This window comes from Mesoplodon densirostris, chromosome 8, assembly GCF_025265405.1.
Source record: "Mesoplodon densirostris isolate mMesDen1 chromosome 8, mMesDen1 primary haplotype, whole genome shotgun sequence".
Classification (NCBI taxonomy): Eukaryota; Metazoa; Chordata; class Mammalia; order Artiodactyla; family Ziphiidae; genus Mesoplodon; species Mesoplodon densirostris.
This window is the reverse complement of record NC_082668.1, coordinates 85,830,955-85,848,961: the sequence shown is the minus strand read 5'-3', so window position 1 is coordinate 85,848,961 and position 18,007 is coordinate 85,830,955. Positions and strand designations below refer to the sequence as shown.

At 36.6% G+C, this 18,007-nt stretch overlaps 1 protein-coding gene and 1 pseudogene across 2 annotated transcripts in view; one reads left to right on the top strand and one right to left on the bottom strand.

Annotated features, from left to right (window-relative positions):
- Positions 1-18,007, bottom strand: part of XIRP2 (xin actin binding repeat containing 2) — a 300,619-nt gene that overhangs the window by 245,793 nt on the left and 36,819 nt on the right. The gene's annotated exons all lie outside the window — the stretch shown is intronic.
- LOC132495270 (signal peptidase complex catalytic subunit SEC11C-like) lies at positions 12,576-13,122 on the top strand (annotated as a pseudogene).

Here is an 18,007-nt window from a genome sequence, read left to right as displayed (position 1 = left end):
AGAACATTGCCAAATGCTACCTTTAGCATTTGGTTTGTATTTCTAATTTAAATTATTCAGTGTGGAGTAATATCTTGGAATTTTAAGCGAGTGCTAGCCATCACATTTGTAAACCTGTTTGTATGTAATTAACTATCATTGGTACTGATGACATATCCTTTTATATACAAATGTGAAGTCTGCTGTTTAGTTTCTACTCCTTAAAAGACAGCAAGTTGGAAAAGGCAAGTAAAATGAAAAAAAGAAAGCACGGGTTTGAGGCTGAGTCATCCAGATTTTTAAAGTGCACACTTCAGATGAAGTAATTTTATAGTTTTAAGGTCAATAAACAAACTACAGAAATGTCTTAGTTATAAACACAATGTATGGCATATTTTAATATGAAATTCAAGGAACTTTACCTTATATTAGTGCATTGGTTCCGAAACCAATCTTAAATAATCCTTGATTGATGACCTGGTCCTGGAATCATTAATATGCTTATCGCATCTGTAGATATCACACTTGCTGATAGACTATCTGACATGAACATAACTACATATAAATTTAACCAACTGGAAACACGGTTCATAAAATTTAATAGCGTTAAGTGCAAGGTGGTGTTGACATAGAGAAATAAAAACAAGGTAATGAAAGAAGGCCTAGAAACAAGTGAAGATGATATATAAAACAAAGTAACTACCCACCCCCAAAGTTATGATTGCTGCAACTTCACCTCATGGCTACAATGAAAAAGACGAAAATGAACTCAACTTTGAATTATCAACCATGACTGGTTAAGGTATTTGCCATGCGCAAGCCTTCCTTAATTCCCATAATACTCTATAATGTAAACTCCATTATTATTTTCCTCATTTTAAAGATTAGGAAATAAAGGCACAGAGAATTTAAGTAAGTTCCTTAACGACATAGAGTTAGTGGAAGGACACAGCATTTGAACCAAAGCAGTCTGCTTCACAGCCCACACCCTCAAATCACTATATTCTGTAAAATAATATTTCAAAATGAGAAATTAAGATAAATGCTGTCTTTGATTTTTTAATATCATGCTAGATTACTTGTTAATAAACCTGTTTTACTCTTACCTAACTATCTTGTAGGTTGTAGTTCTGTTTTACTAACAACCCCAAGTGTTTTATATGCCTATACAGTTAGAGCTTAATCTGCAGAGGAAAAGAAAAAAAACTTATGAGGTATGATTTTTGGGGTGGAGGACTGGTAGGAAAGATACCTTCAAAAGTTATCATTTTATTCCCTAGTAGGAAAATAACCAGTTTTGTATCTAATTTAACAATCTTAGATTGGTATTTCTTTCCTTACTGACCACACAAAACTGTGCTTTTTAAATACTCCTGTAACCAACTCTCTTATTTATTTATTTTTGGTTTCCTAATTAATTAATGAAATCAGTCTTTGACATGTGGCCCATATCTATTTTTATATTTAAAAGGTTTTTTTTTATAACTTTCTCTTTGCATATTAGAGGATGGAAAGTTTGAAATAAAGAGGCATCAAAGTGTACTAGTAAAAGTATACAGCTCATTAGAGTTAGATGAACCTGAGAACAAGTACAGATACAGGCAAATGTGTAACCCCTCTGAGCCTCAATATCATTGTCTATAAAATGAGGATAATAATTCTTAGCACATAAGAATTATGGAAAAAATTTTAAAAATAACATTCCTAGGGTAACTAAACTGGGCTTGACACATCATCCTCTCTCAGATTCTTGGCTCCTTTCCTCTCATATTTTTTAAGCTGAGGCAGATGAATGTTGTTAATGTTCTGCCACCTCACAACAGACTTTTGAACACCACACTCAAGCAAGCGGGTGCTGGGGGGGTGTAAATGTGAAGCAACTAAAAATAACAGAAAGATAACCAAAATGAACATGAATGTCAAAATTAAATAATATGAGGAAATATTAAAAGAAATTTTCCTTTCTTTCTTTTTGAAAACAATATTTTCTTTTAAACATCTTTATTGCAGTATAATTGCTTTACAATGGTGTGTTAGTTTTTTCTGTATAACAAAGTGAATCAGCTACACATATACATATATCCCCATATCCCCTCCCTCTTGCGTCTCCCTCCCTCCCACCCTCCTTATCCCACCCCTCTAGGTGGTCACAAAGCACCAAGCTGATTTCCCTGTGCTATGCAGCTGCTTCCCACTACCTATTTTACATTTGGTAGTATATATAAGTCCATGCCACTCTCTCAATTCGTCCCAGCTTACCCGTCCCCCTCCCCGTGTCCTCAAGTTCATTCTGTATGCCTGCGTCTTTATTCCTGTCCTGCCCCTAGGTTCAACAGAACCATATTTTTTTAGCTACCATATATATTTGTTAGCATACGGAATTTGTTTTTCTTTTTCTGACTTACTTCGTTCTGTATGCCATACTCTAGGTCCATCCACCTCACTACAAATAACTCAATTTCATTTCTTTCTATGGCTGAGTAATATGCCATTGTATATATGTGTCACATTTTCTTTATCCATTCATCTGTCGATGGACACTTATGTTGCTTCCATGTCCTGGTTATTGTAAATAGAGCTGCAATGAACATTGTGGTACATGACTCTTTTTGAATTATGGTTTGCTCAGGGTATATGCCCAGTAGTGGGAGTGCTGGGTCGTATGGTAGTTCTATTTTTAGTTTTTTAAAGGAACCTCCGTACTGTTCTCCATAGTGACTGTATCAATTTACATTTCCACCAACAATGCAAAAGCGTTCCCTTTTCTCTATACCCTCTCCAGCATTTATTGTTTGTAGATTTTTTGATAATGGCCATTCTGACTGGTGTAAGGAGATACTTCACTGTAGTTTTGATTTACATTTCTCTAATGATTAGTGATGTTAACGCATCCTTTCATATGTTTGTTGGCAATCTGTATATCTTCTTTGGAGAAATGTCTATTTAGGTCTTCTGCCCATTTCTTAATTGGATTGTTTGTTTTTTTGGTATTGAGCTTCATGAGCTGCTTATAAATTTTGGAGATTAATCCTTTGTCAGTTCCTTCACTTGCAAATATTTTCTCCCATTCTGAAGGTTGTCTTTTCATCTCATTTATGGTTTCCTTTGCTGTGCAAAAGCTTTTAAATTTCATTAGGTCTCATTTGCTTATTTTTGTTTTTATTTTCATTTCTCTAGGAGGTGGGTGAAAAAGCATCTAGCTGTGATTTATGTGATAGAGTGTTCTGCCTGTGTTTCCTCTAAGAGTTTTATAGTGTCTGGCCTTACATGTAGGTCTTTAATCCATTTTGAGTCTCTTTTTGTATGTGGTGTTAAGAAGTGTTATAATTTCATTCTCTTACACGTAGTTGTTCAGTTTTCCCAGCACCACTTATTGAAAGGCTGTCTTTTCTCCATTGTATATCCCTGCCTCCTTTGTCATAGATTAGTTGACCATAGGTGCGTGGGTTTATCTCTGGGCTTTCTATCCTGTTCCATTGATCTATATTTCCATTTTTGTGCCAGTACCATAGTGTCTTTTTTTTTAAGTTGGTAATTTATATTTTTATTTATGTATTTATTTTTTTAATTTTTAAATTAAGTTTTATTTTTTATAAAGCAGATTCTTATTAGTCATAAATTTTATACACATCAGTGTATACATGTCAATCCCAATCACCCAATTCAGCACATCACCATTCCCACCGCACTGCTGTTTTCCCCCCTTGTTGTCCATACATTTGTTCTCTACATCTGTGTCTCAATTTCTGCCCTGCAAACCAGTTTATCTGTACCATTTTTCTAGGTTCCACATATATGTGTTAATATACGATATTTGTTTTTCTCTTTCTGACTTACGTCACTCTGTATGACAGTCTCTAGATCCATCCACATCTCAACAAATGACCCAATTTCGTTCCTTTTATTGGCTGAGTAATATTCCATTGTATATATGTACCACATCTTCTTTATCCATTCGTCTGTCGTTGGGCATTTAGGTTGCTTCCATGACCTGTCTATTGTAAACAGTGCTGCAGTAAACACTGGGGTACATGTATCTTCTTGACTTATGGTTTTCTCTGGGTATATGCTGAGTACTGGGTTTGTGGATCATATGGTAACTTTTAGTTTTTTAATAAACCGTCATACTGTTCTCCATAGTGGCTGTAGCAAGTTACATTTCCACCAAGAGTGCAAGAGGGTTCCCTTTTCTCCACATACTCTCCAGCATTTGTTGTTTGTAGATTTTCTGATAAGGACCATTCTAACTGGTGTGAGATGATACCTTATTGTAGTTTTGATTTGCATTTCTCTAATAATTACTGATGTTGAGCAGCTTTTCATGTGTTTCTTGGCCATCTGTATGTCTTCTTTGGAGAAATGTCTATTTAGGTCTTCTGCCCATTTTTGTATTGGGTTGTTTGTTTTTTTAATATTGAGCTGCATGAGGTGTTTATATATTTTGGAGATTAATCCTTTGTCCGTTGATTCATTTGCAAATACTTTCTCCCATTCTGAGGGTTGTCTTTTCGTCTTGTTTATGATTTCCTTTTCTGTGCAAAAGCTTTTAAGTTTCCTTAGGTCCCATTTGTTTATTTTTGTTTTTATTTCCATTACTCGAGGAGGTGGATCAAAAAAGATCTTGTGATTTATGTCAAAGAGTGTTCTTCCTATGTTTTCCTATAAGAGTTTTATAGTGTCTGGTCTTACATTTAGGTCTCTAATCCATTCTGAGTTTATTTTTGTATATGGTGTTAAGGAGTGTTCTAATTCCATTCTTTTACATGTAGTTGTCCAGTTTTCCCAGCACCACTTATTGAAGAGACAGTCTTTTCGCCATTGTATGTCCTTGCCTCCTTGGTCATAGATTAGTTGACCATAGGTGTGTGGGTTTATCTCTGGGCTTTCTATCCTGTTCCATTGATCTATATTACTGTTTTTCTGCCAGTGCCATATTCTCTTGATTACTGTAGCTGTGTAGTATAATCTGAAGACAGGGAGTCTGATTCCTCCAGCTCCATTTTTTTCCCTCAAGACTGTTTTGGCTATTCAGGGTCTTTTGTGTCTCCATACAAAGTTTAAGATATTTTGTTCTAGTTCCATAAAAAATGCCATTGGTAATTTGATAGGGATTGCATTGAATCTGTAGATTGTTTGGGGTACTACAGTCATTTTCACAGTGCTGATTCTTCCAATCCAAGAACATGGTATATCTCTCCATCTGTTGGTATCATCTTTAATTTCTTTCATCAGTATCTTATAGTTTCTGCATACAGGTCTTTTGTCTCCCTAGGTAGGTTTATTCCTAGGTACTTTAATCTTTTTGTTGCAGTGGTAAATGGGAGTGTCTCCTTAATTTCTCTTTCTGATTTTTCATCATTAGCATATAGGAATGCAAGAGATTCCTGTGCATTAATTTTCTATCCTGCAACCTTACCAAATTCATTGATTAGCTCTAGTAGCTTTCTGGTGCCATGTTTAGGATTCTCTATGTATAGTATCATGTCATCTGCAAACAATGACAGTTTTACTTCATATTTTCCAATTTGTATTCTTTCATTTCTTTTTCTTCTCTGATTGCCATGGCTAGGACTTCCAAAACTATGTTGAATAATAGTGGTGAGAGTGGACATCCTTGTATTGTTTCTGATCTTAGAGGAAATGCTTTCAGGTTTTCACCATTGAGAATGATGTTCGCTGTGGGTTTGTTGCATATGCCCTTTATTATGTTGAGGTAGGTTCCCTCCATGCCCATTTTCTGGAGAGTTTTTATCATAAATGGGTTTTGAATTTTCTCAAAAGCTTTTTCTGCATCTACTGAGATGATCATATGGTTTTTATTCTTCAATTTGTTAATATGGTGTATCACATTGATTGATTTGTGTATATTGAAGCATCCTTGCATCCCTGGGATAAATCCCACTTGATCATGGTGTATGATCCTTTTAATGTGTTGTTGGATTCTGCTTCCTAGTATTTGTTGAGGATGTTTGCATCTATATTCATCAGTGATATTGGTCTGTAATTTTCTTTTTTGTAGTATCTTTGTCTGGTTTTGGTATCATGGTGATGGTGGACTCATAGAATGAGTTTGGGAGTGTTCTTTCCTCCATAATGTTTTGGAAGAGTTTAAAAAGGATGGGTGTTAGCTCTTCTCTAAATGTTTGGTATAATTCACCTGTGAAGCCATCTGGTCCTGGACTTTTGTTTGTTGGAAAAGCTTTAATCACAGTTTCAACTTCATTACTTGTGATTGGTCTGCTCAAATTTTCTATTTCTTCCTGGACCAGTCTTAGAAGGTTATACCTTTCTAAGAATTTTCCCATTTCTTCCAGGTTGTCCATTTTTTTGGCATAGAGTCGCTTGTAGTGGTCTCTTAGGATGCTTTGTATTTCTGCTGTGTCTGTTATAACTTCTGCTTTTTCACTTCTGATTTTATTGATTTGAGTCCTCTCCTGCTTTTTCTTGATGAGTTTGCCTAATGCTTTATCAGTTTTGTTTATCTTCTGAAAGTACAAGCTTTTGGTTTTATTGATCTTTGCTATTATTTCTATTTCATTTATTTCTGCTCTGATCTTATTTCTTTCCTTTTGTTAACTTTGGGTTTTGTTTGTTCTTCTTTCTCTAGTTCCTTCAGGTGTAAGGTTAGATTGTTTATTTGAGATTTTTCTTGTTTCCTGAGGTTGGCTTGTATAGCTGTAAACTTCCCTCTTAGAACTGCTTTTGCTGCATCCCATAAGTTTTGGATCCTCGTGTTTTCACTGTCATTTGCCTCTAGGAATTTTTTGATTTCCTCTTTGATTTCTACAGTGATCTCTTGGTTATTTAGTAACGTATTGTTTAGCCTCCATGTGTTTGTGTGTTTTACATTTTTTCCCTGTAATTGATTTCTTATCTCATAGTGTTGTGGTGAGAAAAGATGCTTATAATGATTTCCTTTTCCTTAAATTTACTGAGGCTTGATTTGTGACCCAAGATGTGATCTATCCTGGAGAATGTTCTGTGCGCACTTGAGAAGAAAGTGTAATCTTCTGTTTTTGGAAGGAATGTCCTATAAATATCAATTAAATCTATCTGGTCTATTGTGTCATTGTATTTCCTTATTTATTTTCATTTTGGATGATCTGTCCATTGTTGTAAGTGAGGTGTTAAAGTCCCCCAGTATTATTGTGTTACTGTTGATTTCCTCTTTTATAGCTGTTAGCAGTTGCCTTGCGTATTGAGGCGCTCCTATGTTGGGTGCATATATATTTTCAATTTTTATATCTGCTTCTTGGATTGATCCCTTGATCATTATGTAGTGTCCTTCCTTGTCTCTTGTAACATTCTTTATTTTAATGTCTATTTTATCTGATATGAGTATTGCTACTCAAGCTTTCTTTTGATTTCCATTTGCCTGGAATATCTTTTTCCATCCCCTCACTTTCAGTCTGAATGTGCCCCTAGGTCTGAAGTGGGCCTCTTGTAGACAGCATATAGATGGGTCTTGTTTTTGTATCCATTCAGCAAGCTTGTGTCTTTTGGTTGGAGCATTTAATCTATTCACGTTTAAGGTAGTTATCGATATGTATGTTCTATGACCATTTTCTTAATTGTTTTGGGTTTGTTTTTGTAGGTCCTTTTCTTCTCTTGTGTTTCCCACTTAGAGAAGTTCCTTTAGCATTTGTTGTAGAGCTGGCTGGTGGTACTGAATTCTCTTAGCTTTTGCTTGTCTGTAAAGCTTTTGATTTCTCCATCGAATCTGAATGAGATCCTTGCTGGGTAGAGCAATCTTGGTTTTAGGTTCTTCCCTTTCACTTTAAGTATATCATGCCACTCCCTTCTGGCTTGTAGAGTTTCTGCTGTGAAATCAGCTGTTTACCTTATGGGAGTTTCCTTGTATGTTATTTTTCATTTTTCCCTTGTTGCTTTCAATAATTTTTCTTTGTGTTTAATTTTTTTGGATTTGATTACTATGTGTCTCAGCATTTTTCTCCTTGTGTTTATCCTGTATGGGACTCACTGCGCTTCCTGGACTTGGGTGGCTACTTCCTTTCCCATGTTAGGGAAGGTTTCAACTATAATCTCTGCAAATATTTTCTCTTGTCCTTTCTCTCTCTCTTCTCCTTCTGGGACCCTTATAATGCTAATGTTGTTGCGTTTAATGTTGTCCCAGACATCTCTTAGGCTGTCTTTATTCCTTTTCATTCTTTTTTTTTTATTCTGTTCTGCAGCAGTGAATTCCACCATTCTGTGTTCCAGGTCACTTATCCATTCTTCTGCTTCAATTGTTCTGCTCTTGATTCCTTCTATTGTAGTTTTCATTTCAGTTACTGTATTCTTCATCTCTGTTTGCTTGTTCTTTAATTCTTCTAGGGCTTTGTTAAACATTTCTTGCATCTTTTCAGTCTTTGCCTCCATTGTTTTTCTGAGGTCTTGGATCATCTTCACTATCATTTTCTGAATTCTTTTTTTGCTGGAAGGTTGCCTATCTCCACTTCATTTATTTTTTTTTCTGGGATTTTATCTTGTTCCTTCATGTGGTACATAATCCTCTGGTTTTTCATCTTGTCTATCTTTCTGTGAATGTGGTTTTTGTTCCACAGGCTGTAGGATTGTAGTTCTTTTTGCTTCTACTGTCTTCCCTCTGGTGGTTGTGGCTATCTAAGAGGCTTAGGCAAGTTTCCTGATGGGTGGGAGTGGTGGTGGTAGAGCTGACTGTTTCTCTGGTGGGCAGAGCTCAGTAAAACTTTAATCCACTGGACTGCTCATGGGTGGGGCTGGGTTTCCTCCCTGTTCATTTTTTTGGTTGGAGGCAACCCAACACTGGAGACTACCTTGGCTCTTTGATGGGGCTAATGGCGGACTCTGGGAGGGCTCATGGCAAGGAGTACTTTCCAGAACTTCTGCTGCCAGTGTCATTGTCTCCACAGTGAGCCACAGCCACCCCCTGCGTCTGCAGGAGACCCTCCAACACTAGCAGGTAGGTCTGGTTCAGTCTCCCCTGGGGTCACTGCTCCTTCCCCTGGGTCCCAATGCACATACTACTTTGTGTGTGCCCTCCAAGAGTGGAGTCTCTGTTTCCCTCAGTCCTGTTGAAGTCCTGCAATCAAATCCCACGAGCTTTCAAAGTCTGATTTTCTAGGAATTCCTCCTCCCGTTCCTGGACCAGGTTGGGAAGCCTGACGTGGGGCTCAGAACCTTCACTCCAGTGGGTGGACTTCTGTGGTATAAGTGTTCTCCAGTCTGTGAGTCACCCACCCAGCAGTTATGGGATTTGATTTTATTGTGATTGCGCCCCTCCTACCATCTCATTGTGGCTTCTCCTTTGTCTTTGGATGTGGGGTATCTTTTTTGGTGAGTTCCAGTGTCCTCCTGTTGATGATTGTCCAGCAGCTAGCTGTGATTCTGGTGTTCTCACAAGAGGGAGTGAGAGCACGTCCTTCTACTCCACCATCTTTGTTCAGGGCCCGAGCCCATAGTGTCTTGAATACTGTAGCTTTGTAGTATAGTGTCAGTTTTTCACCATTGAGAACGATGTTGGCAGTGTGTTTGTCATATAGCACCTTTATTATGTTGAGGTAAGTTCGCTCTATGCCTACTTTCTGGAGGGTTTTTATCATAAATGGGTGTTGAAATTTGTCAAAAGCTTTTTCTGCATTTATTGAGATGATCATATGATTTTTCTCCTTCAATTTGTTAGTATGTTTTATCACATTGATTGATTTGGTATATTAAATAATCCTTGCGTTCCTGAGATAAACCCCACTTGATCATGGGTATGATCCTTTTTTTTTTTTTTTTTTTTTTTTGTGGTACGCAGGCCTCTTACTGCTGTGGCCTCTCCCACTGCAGAGCACAGGCTCCGGACGCTCAGGCCCAGCGGTCATGGCTCACGGGCCCAGCTGCTCTGCAGCACGCGGGATCTTCCTGGACCCGGGCACGAACCTGTGTCCCCTGCACCGGCAGGTGGACTCTCAACCACTGCGCCACCAGGGAAGCCCCAGAGCACTTTTATAACATAACTTACATCTAACAACTAAAGAACAATTCATCATTTTCAATATTAGGTTTTACTTAAACAGTGCAGACTATCATTCTAAGTTTAACCACAATAATCAGGATACTTTGTATTTAGATCAAGATCTTTTACTTAAAAACCCTAAATATATTTAACAGCTCTAGAAATCATAATCGTCATTTTTATACTCTGTGAGCAAACAGAGGATGAGAGTAGAATTGTCACCTGTGAGAGTTTTGGCAAAAACTTAGAAAAGATAACCAAAGGTTAAATAGTTCCATTTGTTTTGAGGTGACATGGACCAAGGATGGTAAATGAAATTCACTGGATGGTGACAATGTTCAATTTTTGTCTGATCCCTCTGGGTACTCTGGTCCTCCAAGAGTTATATTAGTGGAACAGGGCCTTCTTAAGTCCTCCAGAGGCTCAAGATTCTCAAGCTTCTGGGGAACTTCATCCTTTTTATACTAAACCTATTAAAATTTATCTGTATATGAGTGGAGCTGGGTCACAGTTGTCTTTCCAATATGTTACTTTCATAAACATTTAATTAGATATGTACACATTTTGATTTTTTGGGGTTTTTTTTAACTTAATTTTTTTTTAATCTCAGCACTTTTCATGGGCCTTAAAGAGCTAATAGATCCTAAACCACATTCCTAGAATAACTAATTCTTAAAACATCTTATTATGGATTTTGAAATCCATGTAAGGCTTACAGTCCTATTTTTATGCTCTCTTAGGAATGGCAACCTTCACTGAGTAAAAACAGAGTAAAACCTCATACCTTTGGCAGGTAGGAACTGCAGGGGAACGTGGAGCTGATTGTTTTTGTCTCTCCAGCAGGCTTTCCAGTACTCCTGCCTCAAGCAACTTATTCCAAGTCATAGAAGTGGGCGGGGGACCCAGGACCAGACAATCTTTTACCCCTTGGGGTCAGTAATTGCACCTGTTAGAGGATGGGGTCCTTGCTAGATTGAAAGGCCAGGGCAAGCAGGAGAAAATATGGTCAACATACCAAGAGAAGCAAAGAGGGGCAGAGTTGACAGGGATGAACCAAGAGAGTCTTGCTGTCATGTCTGTGGTTGCAGTTCCCACAGCATTTCCATTTCTGGGAGCTACCTCAGACACCAGGAGCATTTGAGTCACTCTAGATTGGGGAGTCAGTACATGATCTCTGCAGCCAAGCTGCATGTGATCAAATCCCATCTCTGCTGCTTTTTGTCTCTTGTGTCCCATTCACATTACCTAATGTCTCTATGGCTTGAATGCTTCAAAACTAAAAGGGGAATGATGATGATAATACTAATAACACCTAGGTCATAGGGATATTTGTAAAGATAAAATGAGCTAAAGCATATAAAGCACTTAGAACTATGCTTAGCATATATTGAATGATATGTGTTAATTATTGTTTTTGATCAGAGTTACATGAATGAATATACTGTTTTTCTTAAGGTAGTTTGAATTAGGCTCCTGTAACAGGCAATTAATATAGCTATGATTATTAAAGGCAACTCTTGGTCCCTCTTCTCATATGACATGGACATTAACTCCCACTATCTCTCCTGGAAGCTATCTGTTTCTGAGAAGGAATGCAATGTAGCGATTATCCCAGATTTCAGAATGGCTCTTGTGTTGGCAGCTCTTATCAGTGGCCCAGGCATGAAATAGTCTTTTTTAACATTCCCAGATGACCTCATATTGACTTCTCCCATGTAACTTATAAATAGGAGGTAAAATTATTTGTTTTGGAGATCTGACCAAATATACAAAAAATCATAATTGGTCTTTATTTTTTAAAGGAAATATGAATGAACTAATGACAGTTTTAAAACACACATATACTTTAAATAAAATAATCATTAGTAGTACACATTAATTTGAACTAAAAGAGAAAATAAAAACACATCAAAACCAATAAATTGGAAGATACCAGTAAAGAAAAATTAAGGATTAAAATGTGGTTTAAAAAAATCAGTAAGTTTCATGCCAACTTTAATTGTACCAATTATTCATTTTTTGGTTGGAAAAAAATTCAGAGGGTCAAAGAGAAAAGGCTGCCATCATACATATCTCACTTCTCATTATTTGCCATTTTACCCAATTATATATATCAGGACATTTTGGGTGTGTGGATTCCTGCTGAGGAGTATTTCTGAACTAGAAATAATTGAACTGGACATGAAATCAAACCCACTATGGAACAAGAGTCTGTACTCTAGAGGAAAATCATCTTGATAGAAAAGTCCAGGCTAAAGATCACATCAATGACCCAGCTTATCTCTTGGAGTAGCAGCTGGAGAATAGGTGAAAAAGAAGGGACTCAAATTAAAGACTTTACAAATTCTAATTTAGGTTACAAACACACAAATACAGGACATTCACCATTTTGATTGGCCTAATGAGGCCCAGTCATATGCCTACCACTAGCCGGTCACTGTGATATGGGACAACCATGCTCATTTTTGGCCAGACTGAATCACATGCCCCACTTCAGAAGGTATCCACCCTCTTGTGAACTGAAATAGAAGGGTGTTGCTTGCTATAAGAAATCAAGTGAGCTGTCAGTAACACCTGGAGCCCTCGGGCCGCCTCGGCCCCCAGAGACCCCGGCATGGTGCACGTGGGCGCCGCAGGGTCGCATCTCCCCGCGTCCAGCTCGGACATCTTAGGGGACCCGAGGAAGATGAACAAGCGCCAGCTCTATCACCAGGTCTTAAACTTTGTCATGACTGTGTCATGATTGCTCATGATCTGGAAAGGCCTGATTGTCCTCACTGGCAGCGAGAGTCCCATCATGGTGATGCTGAGTGGCGGCATGGAGCCAGCCTTCCATAGGGGCGACCTTCTTTCTGTTCCTGACAAATCTCCGGAAAGACCCGGTTAGAGCTGGTGAAATTGTTGTTTTTAAAGTAGAAGGACAAGACATTCCAACAGTTCACAGAGTAATCAAAGTTCATAAAAAAGATAATGGAGACATCAAATTTCTGATTAAAGGAGGTAATAATGAAGTTGACAATAGAGGCTTGTACAAAGAAGGCCAGAACTGGCTGGAAAAGAAGGATGTGATGGGGAGAGCCAGAGGGTTTTTACCATATGTTGGTATGCTCACCATTATAATGAACAACTCCCAAAATTCAAGTATGCTCTTTTGGCTGTAATGGGTGCATATGTGTTACTAAAACATGAGTCCCAAAATGAAAGGCAGTTCCTGGGACCAGACTGAAATAAATTCTGTTGAAAAGGAGAAAAGCTAATATATTTGAAGTGTTCCACTTTCTGTATAAAAGGAAACAATGTGGAGACATTTTTGTCTTGTTCGAATAAATGATTCATCAGTGAAAAAAAAAAAGTCAAGTGTACATCATGACAAATAGTTACATAATGACCAAAACCTCCACAGGTCCACTATTACAAAGAATCAGTACTCTGTCTGATCCTATGAAGGCAGTAGTATTTCCAAATAGCTTTAAAGTGGAGATCAAAAGAATCCTCTGATCAGGCAAGGACAGAGTAAAGGGAGAGCAGAGTTACTTCATAACAGTCGCCAAAAATGGCTTCACCTTTGAATGGTTCGGCTAGCTTTTAAAATTTTACATATTGAGTTACTATATTTAAAATTAAAAATGAATTATGTATCATATGAACAATCTTTCTTTTACTTTTTAAAAAATAAATTAAGAGGAAAGTGATACAAACATATCTAAATTATGTTATCAGTCTTATGGTGAAGATCTGCAGTTGGTACGTTTTTGATATTTTTCTCCTGTGAACCTGAAGAGAAAATGTTTTTATTCTAAATAACAAAGGAAACAATGTTTCCTGTAGAAATATCTCAATTAAAAACATTTAATTATTCCATCTGATAGCCATTTATTTGTATATAATGGTATTGAATTCAAATTTAATGAAACCATGTTTTAATTTTATTCATCTTCGTTAGATATTATTCCTGATGATTCATGTATATTTTGATGTTTTCATTACTAGCACAAGAGATGCCATTTGAGAATTTCAATTTAATTGGTAATATTTTGATGTGAACTATTTTTAACACTTATGTCAGCAATTTGGTTGATGCTGTGGAGCTTAATATTGAAAACAGTCCCTCTTCAAGGCATTTATTTTGCATTTTAAAAATACCTGATACTGAATATCTTTTCCAATACAAGTGAAATACAGAATTTTTCAATGAAAAGATCATATTTTGAAAGTAATGATTTTAACATTTCCTGTCTCCTCTTAGGAACTCTTTAGCAGTACTAGTTTATAAAATATGCATAATCACAATGCTCTTTAAATAATACATAGAATTTGATGTTTGTGGCGAGATTGTACAATATTTTTATGGAAAGAGCATAATGAACAATATGGAACTTGGCAGCTTATTTGAGTTCTGGCTCTATCACTTACTAGCTGTGTGTCCTTGGACTGACTATAGTTGCAAAGGACCTTTTGCTTATATAGGGGGTGGAAAGAATGATATTATTAGGCAATGCATTTATGTGACCTTTGAAGTTTTTCATAAATATAAAGTGAGACAGTATATGTAAAAGCATGCTATATATTTTTAAGGGCTACACAAATTAAAGACAATATTGTTTCAGGGGTCTTTGCATGACCTCTAAAGCTATGTTTGTCCTAGGACTGAAATATGCCCAAGAGGATTAGGGGTTTTTTAAAGCCTGAACTGAGTCAGGGGAGTTTCTTGTCAAAGAGAAGTAATATGAAGAGGGATTTGACTCTGCATGGCTATGGAGCCTTCTGGCAGCTTTGGAAGCTTTGCTAGGGCATGGGTGCTTGTGACAGTTTTATAGCAGCACAGATACAGCAAGCTGAGGACCTACTGACTATTGAAGAGAACATATTTTTCTGGAGAATTTCTGTATTAACTGGGAGGAACTTGAAGGGTTAGAATTTTCACAGAGAAGATAGAAAGAGTCAGAGGAAGATGTTTTATTGCTGCTCCTTTATTATATCTTTATCACCAGACTAGTGCCATGTAATTAGTAGTATCTTCTAAAGATTGGTTTCAAAGGTGAAAATATTTGGCAAGGTTCTCTACTCAAAGTAAGATATATAATTGCCCTGGAATAACTTAAACTAGTATGTTTTTATGATTTCTTCTTTTTATAGAATACGTGTTCTATTGATCATTTCTTTTTCAAATAATTTCTAATTGGGAATATAAGAAAAACATGTAGAAAATTTTAAAAAGATAGATAAGCATAAAGAGAAATATAAAAATCACTAAAAATTCTAACATTCAAAGACTCATACATGAATATGATTAGCATGTTCATACTATTCTTTCCAGTCCTTCACTCTTTCTAGCTATCTGTAATTCTATCTGCTATTTATCTGATGACCTACTATTTTGCATAGTTGAAAATATATTTTACATGTGGTTTTAGATATTGAATTTTATAACATTATGTAATCACCATTTTCCCACATAACAGACTCATTTACTAACTAGAATAGTTGCTATTACCACCTATTAGACTTTTTTTTTTTTTTTTCGGTATGTGGGCCTCTCACTGCTGTGGCTTCTGCTGTTGCGGAGCACAGGCTCTGGACGCGCAGGCTCAGCGGCCATGGCTCACGGGCCTAGTCCGCGGCATGTGGGATCTTCCTGGACCAGGACACGAACCCGTGTCCCCTGCATTGGCAGGCGGACTCTCAACCACTGCACCACCAGGGAAGACCTAAACATTTCTTAACATTTTGTAATGAATTCAAAAGACTTCATTAACACAATCATAGTTTCGGGGTCATTCATGCCCTCAATTATAATGGAACTCCTCTGCAAGTGTCTTAAGATAACATTTCATAATTTAGGGAAAATGTCTCTAAAGACACATTGTCACTCAAGGATATGCTTATTTATTATCTCATATTTGACAGACGCTGACTTTTGAAGTATTCATACACAATTCATGCATTTTTAAGAGGAAAGTGGAAGAAGCTGTAGCCGTAGGTAACAAAGCTATGTTATAAGGGACCAATGTTTATACTTTATTTGTATGTTTTTTGTGTTCATTTTTTAGTGCTAGGTAACAAATTATCATAAAATTTTCACCTTAAAGCAGCTCACATTTATTATCTCTCAGTTTCTGTACGTCAGAAGTCTGGGCAGGGATTAACTGGGTTCCTGCTTCAAGGTCTCAGCTGGCTGCAATTAGGGTGTCAGCCAGGACTGCATTCTCATCAGAGGTTCAACTGGGGTAAAGATCTACTTCCAAGATCCTTTAGTTTGTTGGCAAAATTCATTCTTTTGGAGCTGAAGAACTGAGGGTTTTAGTTTTTTGCTGGAGGCCACCATCTTCTTTGAGACTGCCTGCAATTCCATGCTACCTGGGCTTCTCCACTTACTTCATGGAGGCTTTCTTCTTCAAAGCAAGCAACAGAGAGAGACTCTAGCAGAACAAAGTCTTACACAATGTAACATAATCATGGGAGTGACATCTTTGACTTTTGCCACATTCTATTGATTACAAGCAAATTACAGGTCCTACCCTCACTCAAGGGCTTGAACACCAGAAGACAGAGATTATTGGGGCCACCTTAAGATCTGTCTCTATACTTCTGTGATTTTCAAAATTCTATAATAAACATGTATTATGTTTGCAACATGAAAAATAGTAAAAACAAAAACAAAGCAAAAAAAAACCCCACAAAATATAAAGGGACTTGTATCTTTAAAACAACAATGGAATAATTAATAACATGATAATGAAATTTAAAAGTACTATTCACAAATAGCTTGAGAAATATCAAACACATAGGAATAAATCTAAATAATGATATGCTAGATACCTACACTGAAAAATACAAAATATTACTGAGAAAAAGTTTAAAAGACCTAAATAGCTAGAGATGTTTTATGTTACAGAATTGGAAGATTCAACATTTATAGGTGTAAATTCCCCCTAAATTGACATATAGTTTTAATGTATATCAATTAAAATTCCAGAAGTGGGGTGTGTGTATGTATGCACATGTCTGTAAGTTAACAGACTGATTCTATAAACTTAACTGCAAACATAAAGGGATTAGTATAACCAAGACAATCTTGAAGAGGAAGAACTAAATTGAGGAAGTTCACTAGGTTCTAATATTTATTGTAAAGATACAATAATGAAGACAGTGTGGTATTAGTGTGTGGATAGACAAATAGGCCAAAGGAATGAAATAGTGAGTCCAGAAATAGATCCAAATGTGGAGGATAACTTGATTTTTATCAAATGTGCCACAACACTTCAGTATATGTCAAGGGGTGGGAGTGGTCATTTCAACAATGGTGCTGGAGCAAATAGATGCCCACATAGGAAAAAAAAAAAGTCTTGACCTCCACCTTATACCATACACAAAAATTAATTCAAATTGAACCATGTATCTGAAAGTAATAAAGCCTCTAGAAGAAAACACTGGAACATTATAATATTGGGGTAGGTAAATATTTCTGGAACAGAACATTAAAGTAAGAACTTATAGATTAGACTTCATTAAAATAAAGCAATTCTGATAAGCAAAAGACATTATTAGGAATGCAAATATGCAAGGCACAAACAGGGAGATGGGAGATGGAAATCTGACAAATGACTTATACCTAGTATATATATAAAAATGCTACAAATAAAAAAAGACAAAAACCAACTTAAAATGATGGGCAGCAGGCTTGAACTGACATTACACAAAATTAGATCTCCGTATGGCTAATCAACATTGACAAGTTGGTCAACATCATTAGGCATCAGGGGACTGCAAATAAAAGCATAATTAGAGCAGTACACATCCACTTGAATGGCTAACATTAAAAATTCTGAAAGACAAATAATGGCAAGGATATTAAGTAATTAGAACTCTCATACATTGATAGTGGAAATGTAAATAAGTTCAATCACTTTGAAGAACTCTTTGGCTGAACCCATTAAAGCTAAATATAAGCAAGCAAATGTGCCAACATTTCTACTCCTATCCAAGATCAATGTGCATATGTCTATGAAAATTCATGTATAAAAATACTCCTAGCAGTTTAATTCA